Source organism: Thermobia domestica, chromosome 17 (genome assembly GCF_964235325.1).
Source record: "Thermobia domestica chromosome 17, izTheDome1.hap1.1, whole genome shotgun sequence".
Lineage (NCBI taxonomy): Eukaryota > Metazoa > Arthropoda > Insecta > Zygentoma > Lepismatidae > Thermobia > Thermobia domestica.
Window position 1 is genome coordinate 132,773,551 of NC_137470.1, and position 18,522 is coordinate 132,792,072.

The following is an 18,522-nucleotide window of genomic DNA, read 5'->3' on the forward strand; positions in this document are numbered from 1 at the left end:
GCTTGCCGCAAGCTTGCCTTTCGCTTTAATTGGATTTTATTTCGCTTTTGCTTATACACAAAAGCTTATTTTTGTTTAGCGCAAGCCATAGTGCATACAACCCAAGCTTCGCTTGCGAGACGTTTTTCTTGAATTGAACTAAAAAGCCAGCGCGCGTTCGATTTTCATTTGTTCTCAAAAACCACGAGACGCTGACATCTTTTAATTTTTGGCGCCTTGGTTGGTAGTGTTCGCGTTGTTAGTGTCTTTTTTGTATTCACGTTGATAAAAAGGGAAGACAGTAGTCGTTCATTTTATATTTGTTAATCGCAATTTGGCACCTTCAGTGTTGGAAGATAAATTATTAAGAAGGAGGAATCGCAAATAGAAGGAGGTAAGTCAGAATTTTTCCTTAGTAAAATATGAACTTCATTTTATGCTTGCCATTTTATGTTGTCTGAATGTCAATTGCCGGTGTATGTTACTGTCGTACATTAGTACAATAATATAAATGCAACATAAATATATCTATATTTACGGGCAATATATATATATATATATATATATATATATATATATATATATATATATATATATATATATATATAATGCACTAGATGCACCACACAAATAATAAAAATCATTCTTTGATATGTATTAATATATACAAATGCAAACTCACACTTTAATTAAAATTTGTTTCTTCAAGTGCTTTATTTACCTTAACTATGAGTGTTTACACATGGCAAGGAAGGATTGAATTGGAACTATACTTATCTCCAAAGTCTGTTCTATATTTTTGATTCAATGAATCAGAATGTTAATGAAATTCATCGTGCATATTAAGAATAATGGAGTCTACAGTAATATTTTAAATAAAACATGTCTTGTATTTTTGGCTTACAATTTGCTTGTTAAAAATAAAATCCCTGAGACATTCTGCAGGCTTAATTTTCCTTGTAGGCCTATATGCCCAAATATTTGCGTACAGATTGATAAGATGCGTGGAAGCTGATGTACCATAAAAAGTATTGTTCTGCGAAAAACAACACTAAGCTGTGATACATGGCTAGTGCAAGCAAAAATTGCATCATTTCACGTCAGGACATAGCATAACTGGTGGGCCCGCATGTGAGTATCCATAAGGAGGGGCGCGTTAGCAACATGGGTGCGCGTAAATGGATTAAATTTCGATACACACGAGGATAACTTTACACGTTCATCTTAACGCATAGCAACAAGTGGAACTGGGTTAGAAGTATTTTGTAACAATGTGTCATTGCATACGACACATACTGTGCAAATGTGTCAACACGTGCGAAAATCTTTTGCCTCATTCACACTTTATGGGTGCATACTGTCAACTTTTTACCACAAAATCGTATCTTACAGCCTTAGCAAGTGTTTGTGACTCGCGGAAACTGGGTGCTATCCTATTGTAGATAGGCATAAATTTGTGGAAGAAATGTGTTTTATAATTTGAAGAGAGAATTTCGTTAGTAATCGGAAAAAGGAAGTACCTTATCCTTGACCAATATTTCATTTGAAAACCTTACTGAAATGTCCACTTGTGTTGGTTAACTACAAAGGGACTCTCTGGAAAGCGCTATACCTCTGTCACCTGACTCATTAAATGGAATCCTCCAAAAGAGATTTGTTAAATGGTTGTTAATATTTCATGAAGGTAATAGTGCGTCCTTAAAGCAGAATAGTACATGAATGGATGACGGGTAGTGAAATTCCCCCTTCAGAAAGTCTTGTTATGGAAGTAAGGGTGCATTTGATGCTCATGAATATGAATGCTCATGAATATAATCTTTACGCAATAGGATACTACGGGAAACTGCACTATCCCCTTTTATGGATGTGCACGTACTCTGTATGTTCGGCATAGGTCGGCTTTCGGGGATCTAGAATTTTTTGGTAGAACTTATTACTATTTTCTTAAACATGCCTACTTTCGTTAAGTTAGTTTAGCTTTCGCCAAAAAATACTACTAAATTAAATGTTTTATACAATATTGCCGAGCGAACGAAGGCATTTTAGAGGCCCGCAGGACACGTTGTCTGCTAGGTTCGCAATCAAAGAGAAATGCTAGGCCCTTATGCTTCAGAAGTACTACTTTCAGTAAGGTATTTCTGAGGAAATACTAACTGTATAGATAAGGTACTTACTTTTATTTTGATCACTACTGCCTTAATAATGGCAGAGGACCGTTATGCGACATAAGTTTCCAACTCTGTCTGTGTTCTGTTATGTGATTTCATGTTTGATTAGCAGAAATTTTATTAATGTATTTCTCAAGAAATATCGAACTCACAGGTTCAGTGTCCAGATATTTGGGTTCCTTAGTAAGTGAGCTTTCCAAATTATATTACATATTTTGTTCCGTAAATTTTACAGATTCATGCACCTATAAATGTGAATGCAGCAACACTTGTGGTAGGTGGTTATTACAACTTAGTATTGCATTAAATTTTTGTCTGGGAAAGATTTGTATAAGGCAGGCGCGTTGGCAAAGGTGAGCATCCGTATAACGGAAAAATTGTTTGTTTCGACATTCAATACTAGTAGATCCACAGATCAGGGGGCCTTATGCAAAGTCGTTTTGACATCTGATTAGCGTCATACTAAAGGCCTGACTGCTGCAGGAAATATATGTTAGTCGAACTATTTAGTATGGCACTATCGTCACATAGTAAGGATTAAGGTTCGAGTTTCAGACTCTCATTCGACTAAGTTCCAGAATGGTCAGAAATGCCGCATTGTCTTCTTATTTTGAGGACAGTAAATTGATTTAAATAAAGTATTTCCAGAAAGTCATTCGATTTAAATAAATCAACCCTTTGTATTTCTCTTCGGTATATTATTGGACCGTCGAAATTTATTTTCCAATAGCATTTAGTTTTATCAACCATCCATTTACAACTGAGTGACGCAGCAGGAAATTAATCAGAGAACACTTTTCTAATCTTCACAATTTGGAGTCATTCGGAACATTTGAATATATACTTTGCATTTTACAGTGATCAAAATAACTAAATAGGATATATTTTCATTATACAGTGTGATTCAGCATGAATAATAAGTTTTACCAGAAAACTGATACAGCAGTTTAGACTATGCTACACGTCAAGAAGTATCTGTTATAATTTTCACATTACATGTTTAGCTGATGTACTGACTTGTCAAATTTAAGATTGCTTTATTATTTAATTTCATAATTGACTTTATTTCAGATTCTGATGGAAGATTAATGAATCACACACTTTCTGCGGTAACGGAAGTATACAAAAGAGTATCTGCTGTAGAAAATAAGTTAAACTCACTGATAGCAGGAGCAACAGAAATTAACTCCAGCTGTATTCCTGAAGAAGATGATCAAATATTCCAAGTGCTTCCATTAACTTCAATGGAAGAATTCGACACATATGAAAAAAAGCTGGAGAATCGGACATACCAGACAAAATTAGTAAGTATACACAATTACTTTAAGAAACGATGGAATACGCCATTAGCAATACCAATAGTATTTTTATCTTGATGCATGTTTTTTCTAAGCTGCAGTCTTTCAATTTCCGTTCCTCGTTCCTCATCTTCAAGCACTACACTTATTCTCCAACATTCATTGTTTAGTAATTTTTTTTTTTTTTTTTTTTTTTTACGATAATGGTGTAGAAATGAATTCGCATTGACGTTTTCCGGTAACTTCTGAACTTACGTCTCGTTAGTTTCTCTTATTTTCTTCTTCACATTTTCTTTTTTACAACTGGGTTCATCAGTCACAACTTTTATCTTTTTTTTTTGGAGGGGGGCATTTTAACAAATGTAATAAGATTTAGTCAATTTAATATAACAGTTTTCATTGCTTCACAGCACAACCGGCGCCAAGTGGGCTTTGTAGCGAGCAAACACCGTATGCGTGGATTTTCTCAGGGTTCTCCCATTTCTTTCATTTAAGCATATTATCCATCCATACAGCTAGCAAGTGAACGTCCCGGGACGCGAAAAAATCAGAAAGAAATAGGGGAACGCTGATCACTATCGTACTGAGGTGGTGTATGCCATAGCCCCCTACTTCGAGCACTGACGACGAGCAAAGTAATATATAGTATAGAATAAAATCTTAAAACAGTTGAGAGTATTAAAACTTTGTTCTTTTTTAATTTTACAGGTGAAGATGTTGGCTACATTGGAGGGCTTGATGTGAAATCTCTTGTAATCAACATTTTGAGAAGACTGATTGCTGATTCTCTTGCGGTGCAATTTTCCTTTTCTCGGAGAGTATCTTCCAGCAACACTGTTAAGAGGCCCTTCTCTTGTACAATTCTGTGCAAGACAATATATGGTAAATATTTTCTCATTGAGCTTCCATGTAGTCGAGTAGTTTGTCTTTGTTGTATGCGATCCTGGACTCATTTCTGGTGATATGTATTTTTCGGTATTAGCCCAACATCATGAAGTAGTTAGATAGCTATCTGAATTAAGGGGTAGCGGCTTGACGCCCAGAAACCACAAAGGATGGAGCTAGGAGTCTATGCACTAAAAACGTATAACCACTTGAGCATGTTCTTTGGCCTAGCTGTCCATTCGTTCAAATGCTATGAATTTACTTTCTTCAAATTTATTGTTTTTATTGTGCTAGTGTAGTTTGTTATATTATATTCACAAAACATAATGAAGACGTGTAGTTTCCATCCTAAGTAGAGTTTATTATATTCACAAAACAATGAAAATGTGTAGTTTCTATACCAGATAGAGTTTATTATATTCACGAAACTTAATGAAGACATGTAGTTTCCATCCTAAATAGACTTTCTCTGATTAATACATTTCATACAGTTGTAATATTGTACTGTTGTAGTATTTTTAATTTCTTTAGAATTACCTTGGAAATGCGATTCCTGCAATTGTAATTTTATTCGGATTATGTTTTTTTATGAGTATATGGAGGAAAACAACTTACGCCGACCTTCCTAACTTTTAAATAAAATTGCTCTTCCTGAAAGAATTCTAAGATGCATCAATAAACTCAAGAATCCAAAATATAGAAGAACCTGACCATACTTGAATTGTTAGGGATTAGTTTATATTAAAAGACGCTGAAATTAAATGACTTTGGATGTTTTGGAGTGTTTGTATTACTGAGTAAATATATCATAAAGTTATGCTGTATATGCACCATAAATGTGAAGAAACGCTTAAGAGCGTAGCCAATAACCCTCGAAGTTCGCATTTGCCTTTTGCAGTTTCTTGCCTTTTCCGGTTCTCCCAATCTATACCACATAAAATTTTATTTGCTGTCTTCTACCGATAGTAGCTTGTGTCCTTTTTTATTTATTTATTTATTTATTTTATTTTTATTTTATTTTTATTTTTATTTTTTTTTTGTTTGCTTATCCACTGATAAGCCATATGGCTCGAGAGATCACTGCTATAATGCAATGCAGTGTAATGTACGCAGTAGTTGTGTAATAAGCTTCGCAAGTACATATTACATCGGTTTATAGTATCAAACTTGGTAGAGATAGATCGATTTTCACATATTGCTGTGTAAAACATCAGGTTACACATCTAGAATGCTGCTATCTTTGTGATTAGCAAACATTTAATTCACAATAACTTGAGAAATGATCAGATGCATATTAGGGAACATTTTCATACCTTTGTGCATCCAATATAACAATGTTTCCATCCGAGTTTTAATGCATTGTTTACCATCAGTGCTGAGAAGCAACGTTGATTTAACTCTTATATTTTGTAGTTTGGTGAAACCAGAAGATCAATTACATCTATTTATTTACTTATTTATTTTTTCATACATGGATTACATTTCGTTCAAGGGGAAGTGGTGGCTCAGTGATAAAGAGTTTACCTACGATGCTTGGGGTTCCTGGTTCGATCCCAGCTCGCGTCGTGTGGACTTTGTGATGGACAAACACCGTGCTCGTGGGTTTTATCGGTGTTCTTCCGTTTTCTCCCACTTTCTTCATTCATTTCTCATCACCGTCTCCTTTACCTTAACCGGAATAATCGTGGGACGTAAAACTTAAAGATTTCATTTATAAATTTCGTTCACCAAACCAAAGAATGTTAAGAGGTAAAACAACGTTGCTTTTCAGCACTGAAGAAGATACAAGTTATGGATTGAAACTTTGCTATAGAAACATAGCTTTATTGGATACGTAAAGGTAGAAATTTTATGATTTTTGTATGTATTTCTCACTTGAACTGTGTCTTCATTTATTATTAGTTATGCTACTCAGTTTTTAGTGAAATAGTTAATTTTCCTCTTTTATCTCTGCTGCTTTAAATAACGTATTAGGGGGAATATTTTCCAGGTTTAGCAGCTAGTGGAAAGTTGTTTACTTACACATTCACTGTAGAATATGTTGTTTTATGAATAATCTCTAAAAATGTTGCCTCTTTTTTGTTATATCTTACTGAAAAAAATATTCATTTATTTATTTATTTTACAGCTGCAGTCAAAAAGATGTATGGGGAGGAAACCGAAAGCAAGATTAAGAAGTTAATGTGCCACTGGCTCCAGCAGGCAAAATATCGGTCACAGAGAAGGTAAGTTTCTTTATTTTTTCGGGAAATTTTGTTTGTCGGAAAGAAAGAAAGCAATTTCCTTTTAGTACCACACCTGCAGAATGTTTGGGAATCTTGCATAAAATAAAAATATGTTCTTTCTGGAAGTTTTATACATTTCCTCCGCGTGATTGATTAAATGGTATTGTGAATTTAAGCACTGAGAGAATTGGGACCAACCTTTGTTTCCGAAAAAAATTAAAAGGACGAAAGATTATTTTAGGTTTTACAAGAATCTATTATTGCTTCCTTGTCACTTCACCAACCCAGATTTAGGGTTTTAAAGTCTAAGCTGTAGAGCATTAGACAATACCACTATAAACTGTCTTGTGTGTTGTCTGCTTATGATTAATTAGATGCTCATAGGTAACACAAAGCCCTACTGATGAAGAGATAAAATCATGTCACATAGGTGTCTTATTTGTATCATGAATTGTAACTTTGTAATTTTACGTGTTAGGTAGTATAGAATGAGGATTAATGAAAAAGTTTTTTTTTTCACTAGGAAGGATCATGCAGGTTCAAGAATTTAGTAATTCAAAGTCAATGTTATTGCAAATACATTATGATTGTCAGTGGCGTATTTACGATTTTGTTTCGGGAAGGGCTATGCTAACTTTCGGGGGAGCTTTGCCTGAAAGTGTGAAAATTCTGCAAGATATTTCATATACTTTACTATAGTAAGTAAGATTTCGGAGGGGGCTTAAGCCCGGAAGCCCCCCTAAATACGCCACTGATGATTGTATATTAAGTGTTAGAATCATCTCATAACTGTAGATTGCTATCTTGATAATAAGATATTAGAGGTTTAGTAAGATCAAGATCGTTTGAGCTAAGCTTTCTTCTCGACAATAATGCATTTTTAATAAAACAAAATCTTACCAAAACAACTACTTTGAATAATAGTGTTGTTCTGTTTCGACAATATATCATTATTTATGCCAAGATAATGTATAAGGAAGGTAATGATATATTGCGCAAACAGTAACAACATTATTATTAAAAGTGGTTGCTTCTGTGAATAGTCTTATAAAAAAGTATTTCCAAATCTACAATGAGCGGCATTTAAAATCAGTTTTAATTCTATCCATATTAATTTCTCTTTAAGAGTGATGGATTGTACTGGTAATAATTGTATATGAAACTAAAATCATTGCTATCACTACAGAAGGATTTTTTGTTTTGTTTTGTTTCGAACAACGTCATACAATACTTAAGTGAAATACATTTATGCTTCTGAAGTATTGATTTATTTTTTCCTGTAAGACAGTAGTCTAGCAAGGAAAGAACTTTGTCATGATTGCCAAATGTATATCTGCACATGTATTTCGAAAAAAGCCAAAATTAGAAGCTCAACAATGAAACCTAAGATGCAAGTGTACTCTAATATATTTTTAACGCGCAAATCTGTTTTGATTTTGTATTTTGTTAAGAGTCATTCCATGTCACAGCAACATGCCGAAAAATTGAATTGCCTGAAACTTTGTACACACAAATAATGTTTTTATATTCTATTACTATATCTAAAGCGGTTTTTCTACGGTTACATTTGAAAGATTTCCTTAATTTTCAAAGAAAACAAAATATCTGTATTGCGGGAATTCACGAAGGGTATTATTACGGTTTTTGACCAATCAGAAACTAGGTACTGCAAACTGATTCATATTCAATACAGAATCAGATTTCTTAGTTTCAAAGCTTTAAAATGATGTATCAAAACTTTTATTTTACAACTCTTGTTTGACAGGATATAATATTTTTTTGTTTACACTTGTACCGCTCTCTCCAGAGAGAGAAAAAAGTTAAATTGTCCGAAAACCCGAAAAACAAGTATTTTTAAGTACAAAGTTCCAGGCAGTTCAATTTTTTAACATGTTGCTGTGTTATGAAATGACCTAATTGCATACAATACAAAATCAATACAAATCTACACATTAAAAGCATTAGGGCACATTTGCAATTGGGGTTTGATTTTTTGAGCTTCTAATTTTAGTATCTGTTGAGAAACATACGTAGACATCCATTTGGCGATCATGACTTAGTCCTTTCCTTGTAAGTTAGATGAGTAATAAAGTAATTCAGCTTTCGAGATTCAAAGAACAGATAATGTGATTGAATTTGTCCTTAGTTACACTAAGTTTTTAGTCTCCCTACCCCGCCCTCTTTTGGGAGTTTTCCAATGTGCTTACCTCCCGTATGTGGATCCCTGGTTAGATTTCAGCTTCCGCCAAGTAGGCTTCGGGGTGGACAAACACTGTGTGCCTGGGTTTTATCGAGTTTCCTCCGTTTCCTCTCACTTTCATTTCACTCATTATCACCACCGTCTCTAGCCTACAGGACATAACCTTGGGACGTAATATTGAATATTTCCTTTATTTTTTCTTTCCTTTTTTGTAGTTACATATTAAAAATTTAAATAGCTGATATAGAGAAAATTTTTGGATCTTTTGCTAACTTGCACGAGGCAAATATCGTGACGATTCATTGGCATTGCAATTCCATTTTTTCTTTTACTAAAAGAAATCATAAATTTTGGGATTACAGACCTTCGCAAACACCAAAAATTGCGTCTAAACCATTATATTGAATAGTGACTAATTTGACAACAATCTGTATGGTAGTAAACCACACAGTTTGAATTTACTTCCGTCGCTTACACTCTATTTACTTACTTTATTTAGGACTTGCTTTGTTTCCAGCTTAGCTTAAATTGCATCTGTACACAAATCACATTATTCATAAACAACGGTAAATATAGGGTAAGTCATCTGTTACGATAGATACGACCTAGTAGGTCTTCTATTGCGAGAAAGTCTGATTTTGGAAATTAAATATAAATATCTTTACTAATGCTTTTAGCATGTAAATCTTGAAGCGAGAAAAGTACACTGCTCAGTTAATGCATTAAATTCGCATCTGTATTTTCCAGGGAGTTCAAGAAAACCGCCTCGATGGACCGAGAAAATGGTGGTTGAAGCAGGAGGATGTTATAATTTTTTTTTAATTTATAACTGTATTTTATTGATTTGTACATGATCTATGTTAAAAGAAAGCTATTACGATTTTTTTAAAATTTGACATTACAATGTAAACCTTTGAAGATTTTACCAAAGATTATGAAGATTATACATAGAAGATTTTTACCAAATAAAATACATTTATTCAAAGCTAACCAATTTCTCTTTTTATTTCCTTCTCAGTATTACTTAGCATAGTCAATAGATTCTGCTATCAGTGGATGAAGTTATAGGAAATTGTTCGAATAGCGTAGAGGTAAATATCATGCACTGTCGGTAGATATACCATATTGTCTCGAATATAAGCTACATCTTAAAATTTGAAAAGGAAAAAAAATATCTGTATATAAACCAAATGAAGAAAACAAATAAAACGCAATGATAAATCAGAATATTATCAATAATGCCGACTGTTTTGACAATGCTGTTGTTGGATAATATTGTGGTATTTATAATGCGGCTAGTTTCAACAGTTCTATTGTTCATTATTATTATTTCAAAATAGAAAATCAAACTTTTTTTAACAGCATACGATATGACAAAATTTTATAATTGTACGGTTGCAATATAAGACGCATCCAAACTTTCACAACTGGAATTTGGATAAAATGTACAGCTTATACCCTGGCCAATACGGGTAGTGGCAAATACACGAGGATGAGCTGAGGGGCAGTGAGTTTGCGTCTGAAAATCTCACAGGAGTATGATGTGTGTTTCTCATCGTTTCTCTGCCTTTATTGTTCCATTTTCGGTTTTTTATCTTGGTCTCACACAACTCTACAACAGAAATTCACTGCTTCATTTTAGTTCAGTTTTAAATAAAGGTAAATTTAAAATGACGGTAACATAGGTGAACCAAAATCATCTTGATCGGAATCAGTCCTATTGAAAATGCTCCGACATCATTATTCATGTTCAAATAGTTCTGAATTATGTTCTGCGGTTTTGTATAACAATTTCAGACGATCTTCGAGCTTTCGTAGTAGTTCACTGGTAGTGCTCCATCTGATGTGTGGGATCTCTGGTTCGTTCTGCCTCGCGCCAAATGGGCTTTATGGAGCACAAGTTACAACCACAAATAACATTTCAATTTCATTTTGACGTCTTGCACAACGAACACACTACTCATCGTCTTACGTTGTGTATTAGGATGGTTTCTTCACATGTTTTCACAATACTTTCGGGTGTCCGTTTTCCAGATAGCCTCTTCTGGAACAATATCAGGTAAGGGATCGTTAGGTCAATTAGTTACGACTATTGTATCTGAAGATGTATATTTGATTCATAATTATGTGGACTATAATAGAAACAAGAAGGTCGTATGTTGCTTATACTTCAAACAACTCGTACTTTTATTGGTAAGCTTACTACTTGTCAGGTAACCCAAGTATAACAACTTATATAGTAGAATTAACATGGATGATAAGGTTCTAGTCCATCAGTTTTCATTTGTTCTGATGGTGCACAATGACACTTTTCGAAAGGGGAAACGGTCTGCAATAATGGACAACTACAGAAGTAAATGTGGAAATTAGCCAAAGGCAGGGGCGTACGCAGGAATTTATTTCGAAGAGGGTTCAAATCTTTTCGGGGGGGAATCAAGTTCAACATGAAGTCCAATTATATTAAGATAAGTAAAATTACACCTAAATTTATGCTAAATTTATAGAAAAGTGATTTGGGGGGGATCAGGACCCCTAGGATTCACACCTGCGTACGCCCCTGGCCAAAAGTACGCGAAATGTAGCCAAAGACAACCCTAACTAAACCAAAGGTAAGCTAAACGAAGCGAAAGGCAGTTCTAACCCAACCAAAAGAAAGTCTAATACAACTATAGTTAAACCAACGGCAAGCTTAGCTTAGCCAAAGACAAGTCTACATTAGCCAACGGCAAGCTGACCTTAGCCAAAGACAAGCCTACATTAACCAAAGACAAGTTTACGTTAGCCAAAAGCAAGCTTACGTTAGCTAAAGACAAGCCTATCTTAGTCAAAGGCAAGCCTAAATTAGCTAAAGACAAGCAAAGTGCAAAGACAAACTACGCTACTTACACCTGTCATTAAGTTTTCCGTAGATCTAAATTCGCTAGCGCAAGCTTGCATATCACTTGTTTGGCGTGTCTTTCGCTTGCATTTAGCTTAATCAGGCTTGCCATTAATGAGTTTCGCTTATACTTGGCTTGTGTTTGAGATAATTTGACTTGAGTTTCATTTGTGAAGGCAAGCTTGCAGCAAGCCTTGCCGTGATGTAACTAACTAGCTTGCCCCAAGCTTGTAGCAAGCTAATTGGCTTGCATAATATAGCTTGCGACAAGCTAAATTGACCTGCAACAGCAAGTTTGGGCAAACTTGCAGCAAGTTTAAATTGCTGTCTGGGTAAAGCCATTGTCACTTGTATTAACTCATTTAAAGAACAGTTAGAGATGATAATAACTTTAAATGGGGATATAGATGAAGAATATATAAAAGATACATTGCATAAGATTAGAGAACAACTTAAAAATATAAAATCATAAAGGATTTGAGGATTTATCAAGTCTAAATCAATATTTTCTTTATAATAAATGAGTAAGAAAACTATTAATTGGGATGTAAAAGAGATTATAAAAAAAACAACACCTAAGAAAAGAAATGGAGAACTTATACCTAATGATATTTGTTGTCTTATTATGGGTCCATCTGGTTGTGGTAAGACGTTTCTCTTATTTAACTTTTTATTACAGCCAGGTTGGTTAAACAATAATTACTTCTACATATATTCTAAAACTATGAATCAGCCAAAGTATGAACAATTAAAAGAACGATTTGAAAAAGCAGAATTAAAGTTCAAGAAGGAAATAGCAACGTTCTTAAGCAGTAATGACTCTATTGTACCTATTGATGAATGTGAAAAATACTCTGTCGTTGTGTTTGATGATTACATTTTGGAGAATCAAGATGTTGTTAGAAATTACTTTACAAAAGGTAGGCATAAACATTTAGACTGCTTCTATCTTACACAAACATATTCAAAAGTGCCTAAACAGCTTATAAGAGATAACATTAACTTCCTATGTGTATTTAGGCAAGATGATACTAACCTTAAACATGTGTATAATGAGTTTGTTGGGGGAGATATGTCTTATGATAAATTTAAAGAGATATGTTCAAAATGTTGGCAAGATGATTATGGTTTTATAGTAATTGATATGACAAGGAAGGTAAGCAATGGTAAATATAGGAACAAGATAAAACACTTCATAAAAGTTTGACGTTTATTGACGTTTTTTGACGTTTATTAATCTTTTTTGACGTTTTAACAATCTATGTTTTTTTGGACGTTTATTGATGGTTTTGACGTTTATTGACGTTTATTGACGTTTATTGATGTTTATTGACGTTTATTGATGTTTTGTGACGTTTATTAATGTTTATTGACGTTTTTTGATATTTTTACGTTTATTGATGTTTATTGACGTTTATTGACGTTTTTTGATGTTTATTGACGTTTATTGATGTTTATTGACGTTTATTGATGTTTTTGACGTTTATTGATGTTTATTGACGTTTATTATTTTTCTATATAATAAATGGATGAGAAAGAAATTAATAAGAATATTAAGTTAAAGGAGTTCTTGATAAAGGGCTTCAAATCTTGGAAGAAAAAAGAGCAGGTATATACGATAAATTTAAAACTCAAGAACAACCTGTAATTGATGCTATCCAAAATTTAGGAAGTGTGATTTAAGAAGTAGCAGAACAAAATAAAAATCTAATAACTGAACTTGTTCCAGCTGTGCATAAGACGGCTTCAATAGATCCTAGTTTACTAGAAGCACCTAAAAAGATAACTTACGATAGTCCTCCAAACAGTAGTGATACACCTATAACTGGGGAAATAAAACAAATGAGAAAAGAAATTAAAGACAAAGTTGAAGGAGTAGAGCCTTTAGCAACAGCACAATTATTTGGTAAGATTGCATCAAAATATTACTCTAGAATAAGTGGTAGTGATAGTGTATTTGGAATAAGAGCTGTTGAAGAAGGTGGAAGAATAATAAATAAGATAGGAAATTCTGAAGTTAAAGTTAGTGGTGATGATTTAATAGTTAATGGAAAAACGTATAAAGGAACAGAAGGTTTATGGGAATTGTTAACGATGAATACTAATAAAAGCATTGAGGATTATGATGATGAAGATTTTTAAACTATAAGGAAATAATAAAAGAATCGGATGCTGCCTTCCAAAAATATGATCGAGATAAAAAGGTAGCATCTAATAGAGGTTCCATGTACAATAATATTATCAAGCCTATTTGGGATGAATATATTAAGCCGTATTTACCTCCAACTCCTAAAACGAACACACCACCTAAAAAGACTGGTGAAGGAATTAAACAATATACAGAGATATCTAAAGAATACATTTGGATGGATGATGTTAGAAAACTTATAGATAGATTAATTGTTATAGATGGTGAAGAAAAGGCTGGTAATAATAACTTTTATAATGAGAAAGTAGGTATATTGAGTATGATTAATAATAAGCTTTCACAATTTATTCCTAATGATAATAAAGATATAGGCTATTTGATTAAGATCTTGAATACATTACCACCACGATTTTGGAATGATGGGAAGCTTGGAAAAGGATTAATAAATGACTTAATTAATAAACTTCCATTTGAGTTACATATTCCTGGTATGTCGTACTGTGGTCCGGGGACTAAACTTCAAGAAAGGTTAGAAAGAGGTGATAAAGGAATAAACCCATTAGATGAGGCTTGTAAAGAACATGATATATATTATAGAGACAATAAAGATGCAGAGTCAGGACATATTGCAGATAAGGAATTAGAAACTAAAGCATGGAAAAGGGTATTTAGTAGTGATGCGTCAATTGGTGAAAGATTAGCTGCTTTTGGAGTTGGTACTGCTATGAATGCTAAAGTTAAGTTAGGATGGGGATTATAAGTTTTATTATGTTTTATTAGTAAATATTATTATGTTTAAATCATTTATGGGTATATTTTATAAAAAGTATTGTTTTAAGATTTTTATAATAAATGGATAGTATTGAGAGTTATGAGTTACAGAGTTTTAAACCTAACACAAGAACGTATAATAATTTGAATGAAGCTAATAAAGATACTGAGTTTGATTTTGATGTGGGAGATGGATTTATTCACCCTCACAGGGCAGAGCCTCATATGGAATATGAAGTTGTAGGTGCAGAAACTGGAGGAACATATGATGCTAATGACACAATAAAGCTTGTAAATAATTTTTTCCCATTCTTTTTCTCACAAATACAAATTAGAAAGCATGGAGTTGTTATTGATAAGATTGAATTACCAGGAATAACATCTACAGTAATTGGAACTTTAAAAATATCTAAACTTGAAGCATTATACTATAAACAAGCTGGTTTTGAAACAGATGATAAACTAGGCTTAAGAAAGAAATTTAGTGTTTTTTTTATTAAGACTGATACCTGGATTCTTAAGTGATTATAAAGAGGTTATGTGGAAAGGGGGATTAAGGATAACATTTACAAACACTAATAATATTAATAATGTTTTGTATAAGTGGGCTGGTACTGGAGTAAGTGCACAAACACCTCATGATGGAAAAATAACAATAGAGAGTATGGAGATAAGAATGCCAATAGTAGAATACGAGCCTAATTATGAAAGCAAGATGAATTTGAATATTCTTAAAGAACCTAAAATCATGTTTTCATTACATACTTATCAATGTGTTCAGAAGAATGTTGTAGGTTCTTTTTTGGAGTTTGATGTTACTACTCAATTTAATTCTAGACAATTTGATATGCCTGATTTCGTAGTTGTAATGTTCCAAACTGATAGAAGTGGTAAACAAACAGCAGATGTAAGTACGTTTGATCATTGTAAGGTAAAGAATATATATCTTAAGAATGGAAGGAATGAGGTATTTCCAAAAGAATCAAGAAATTTAGATATTTCTAACAAGGATTATTCTAAAATGTATGAAGATTATACTGCATTTAACAGAATAACATGTGGTAATACTGAAATGTACTATGATCCTGAAGAGTTTATAAATAACTGACCAATGTATGTAATTAATTGTAGTAAAAGGAAAAATGTATCAGTAAATGAGACAACAAATATAAAGATTGTAGTACACTTTGCAGAAGCTGTGGCTGCTAATACGATATGTTATGCAATTTTAATTGGAGAAAAGAACTTTACATATGACCCTAAGAATGAGAAAGTAATAGAAGAGTTTTAGATAGTGTTAAATGTAATTTTTATGATTTTTATGGAGGTTTTCCATATATGCTAATTTTAGAAATCATCCATTTATGGGCGATATCTAAAATTAACATATACGATTAAAAAGTTTTTGTTGAAGATGGAAATTGAAGAGTGATTGTTGATTTTCTATATAATAAATACGATGGCGAGTCATATTGAAGCTTTAAATAAACTTGGAAGTCTTGAACAAAAACAAGTTATTGGATTAAGAGAATTAGAATTAGATACAGAATATAAGATTGTGAAAATGGAAAAGATTAAAACTAAGTTTGGAAAGAGCATTTTAGTTGAGTGTGAGGAGTTTAAGGTCTTTCTTCCACCTAGATTTACAAAACACTTAACAGATAAAATGATTGATGAGATCGTTAAAGATGGAATAAAAATCAAATACACTGGTCTAAAAGATAATTATCCAACTGTTGAGTTCTGTATGTATATTTCAAATAAGGATCGGTTTTGTGAATCCAAAAAATAATAAAAATGACTAGAATATGTCTTCAGAAGTAAAAAATGGAGTGGTTATTATGGATCCTTAAAAAAGTTCATTCTTACTAATAATTTCAATGTAATTGTGAAAAATGTGCAAACCGAAGTTCAAATTGTTTTTGATATTGACGGCTGTCTATTCAGCTTGAATTATGATCAGTGGACAGAGTTTAAGAAGTCATTGTTTCCTATAGAGAAAGAGGTTAGCAGAAGATTCCATTATCAGTATCCGAACTTGTAATTTTAAGTATGTTCTAAGTGTATAAGTGTTTTTATGGTTTCATTATCAATATCCGAACTTGTAATTTTAAGTATGTTTTAAGTGTATATGTTTTTACAGAATCAAGACTATAAAAAACTAAGACCTTTGGACATACGGAACATAATGCCATTTGAATTTTAAAGATACATGTATAAATAAGGGATTTATTTGAGTTTTTTATAATTATATCCTTAGAGTTATACCGCCTACAAAACATTCGATATATATTACTCTTATTTGTCTTTTGATTCCCGTTTGAATTTTGAAAATCGGTTAGTATTTGATGAAGTTATAACAAATTCAAAATTTCGGGATTTTTTTACGGGTTTATTTTTGAGTTTTCGGGAAAATGTTAGGCTTTAAAAAGTCTTAGAATTTTATGTAGATTATAGCAGTATTTTTATTTTTAAAATTTCTGAATTTTTATTATTTTTTTTTTTTTGCAGTGTGCCAACTCATATTTTTTTCTGAAATTTGCAATTTTTTTATTTGATGAGTTAGCACATTATAACTATGGAGGGGTGAAACTATCCTCTTAAAAATATTTTGGGTAAACACTATAATATTTGTCAAGTGGTTTGGCAACACTGACTTTTTTCTTTTTTGAACATTGATGCTTAAATTAAATTTGCCGGTTAGGTGACCATATTCAAACAGTTACTCACTTATTCAATAGATGGTGTTGCATATCATTTAGTTTATCACTGAGTGTTGATAGGGAGGAAAGAGAGATAGAGACTCGAGAGATATTTCTTCACGGATTCAATGACGTCATGTATGACGTAGTCTCCTCGAAGGAGAATACGTCAGATAGAGCGCCCTCTCGACTGCTAGCTAGAAGTTGTGTTGAAGGAAGAGGCTAATGTATATATGTAAGTTGGCGTGAGGAGAAGGAAAGAGAATCGGATTGGACGGTCCTGTGCTGGTACTGGAATCGTTCAAATGAATCAGTGACAGATCACCTGTTCCAGTAAATGCTATTTTATTATACATTCCTTCTCATCGGCTTTTTAAAGTTAATTTTTGACGGATTTTAATGATTCAAGTGTTAAATGAAAGCTTAGAAACTGGAGATTAAGATGCAATAAATACGTTTTGTGTAGGATTCCATTGTAAAATTTTAGATGTGTTTTAGATGTAAATTGTTTATAGTTAAGTGCTATAAAGTTCTATTTGATTCTTATGTTAATCCTTTTGTAACTAGATTTAATGATTTTTTGTAATTTTTGTATCTAGATTTAGTGATTTTTTGTAAGTTTTGTAACTAAATTTAGTGATTTTTTTGTAATTTTTATAACTAAATTTAGCGATTTTTTGTAATTTGTATAACTAGATGTAGTGATTTTTTGTAATTTTTGTATCTATATTTAGTGATTTTTTGTAATTTTTGTAACTATATTTAGTGATTTTTTGTAATTTTCTAACTAGATTTAGTGATTTTTCGTAATTTTGTAACTAGATTTAGTGATTTTTGTAATTTTGTTACTAGATTTAGTGATTTTTGTAATTTTGTAACTAGATTTAGTGATTTTTGTAATTTTGTAACTAGATTTAGTGATTTTTCTGTAATTTTCTAACTAGATTTAGTAATTTTTTGTAATTTTGTAACTAGATTTAGTGACTTTTGTAGCTAAATTTAGTGATAGAATGTGTTAGAAGTTATTAAGAGTGAGATAGAAGTTATTTGATATGTGCTAGAAATTATTTGGGGGACAGGGAGTGCGCTAGAAATTATTAGGAGTTGATTAGAAGATATTTGGGGGCAGGGGTGCGCTAGAAGTTATTAGAGGTGCGCTATTGTTATTGAGGGTAGGGTCATTAAGGGGTGAGTTAGTAAAAGTGCGCTAGAATCCCCATTTACCTTCTACTGTTGTGTTTAAATCATAACTGTCCATTATGTAGAA

General features: G+C 32.5%; 1 long non-coding RNA gene across 1 annotated transcript; it reads left to right on the top strand.

Annotated features, from left to right (window-relative positions):
- The first annotated feature begins 176 nt into the window (after positions 1 to 176).
- Positions 177 to 9,736, top strand: LOC145673719 (uncharacterized). Its single transcript, XR_014128791.1, has 5 exons — positions 177 to 373; positions 3,219 to 3,451; positions 4,154 to 4,327; positions 6,459 to 6,555; positions 9,503 to 9,736. It is a non-coding gene; the product is annotated as an uncharacterized LOC145673719 (long non-coding RNA).
- The last annotated feature ends 8,786 nt before the right edge of the window (positions 9,737 to 18,522 follow it).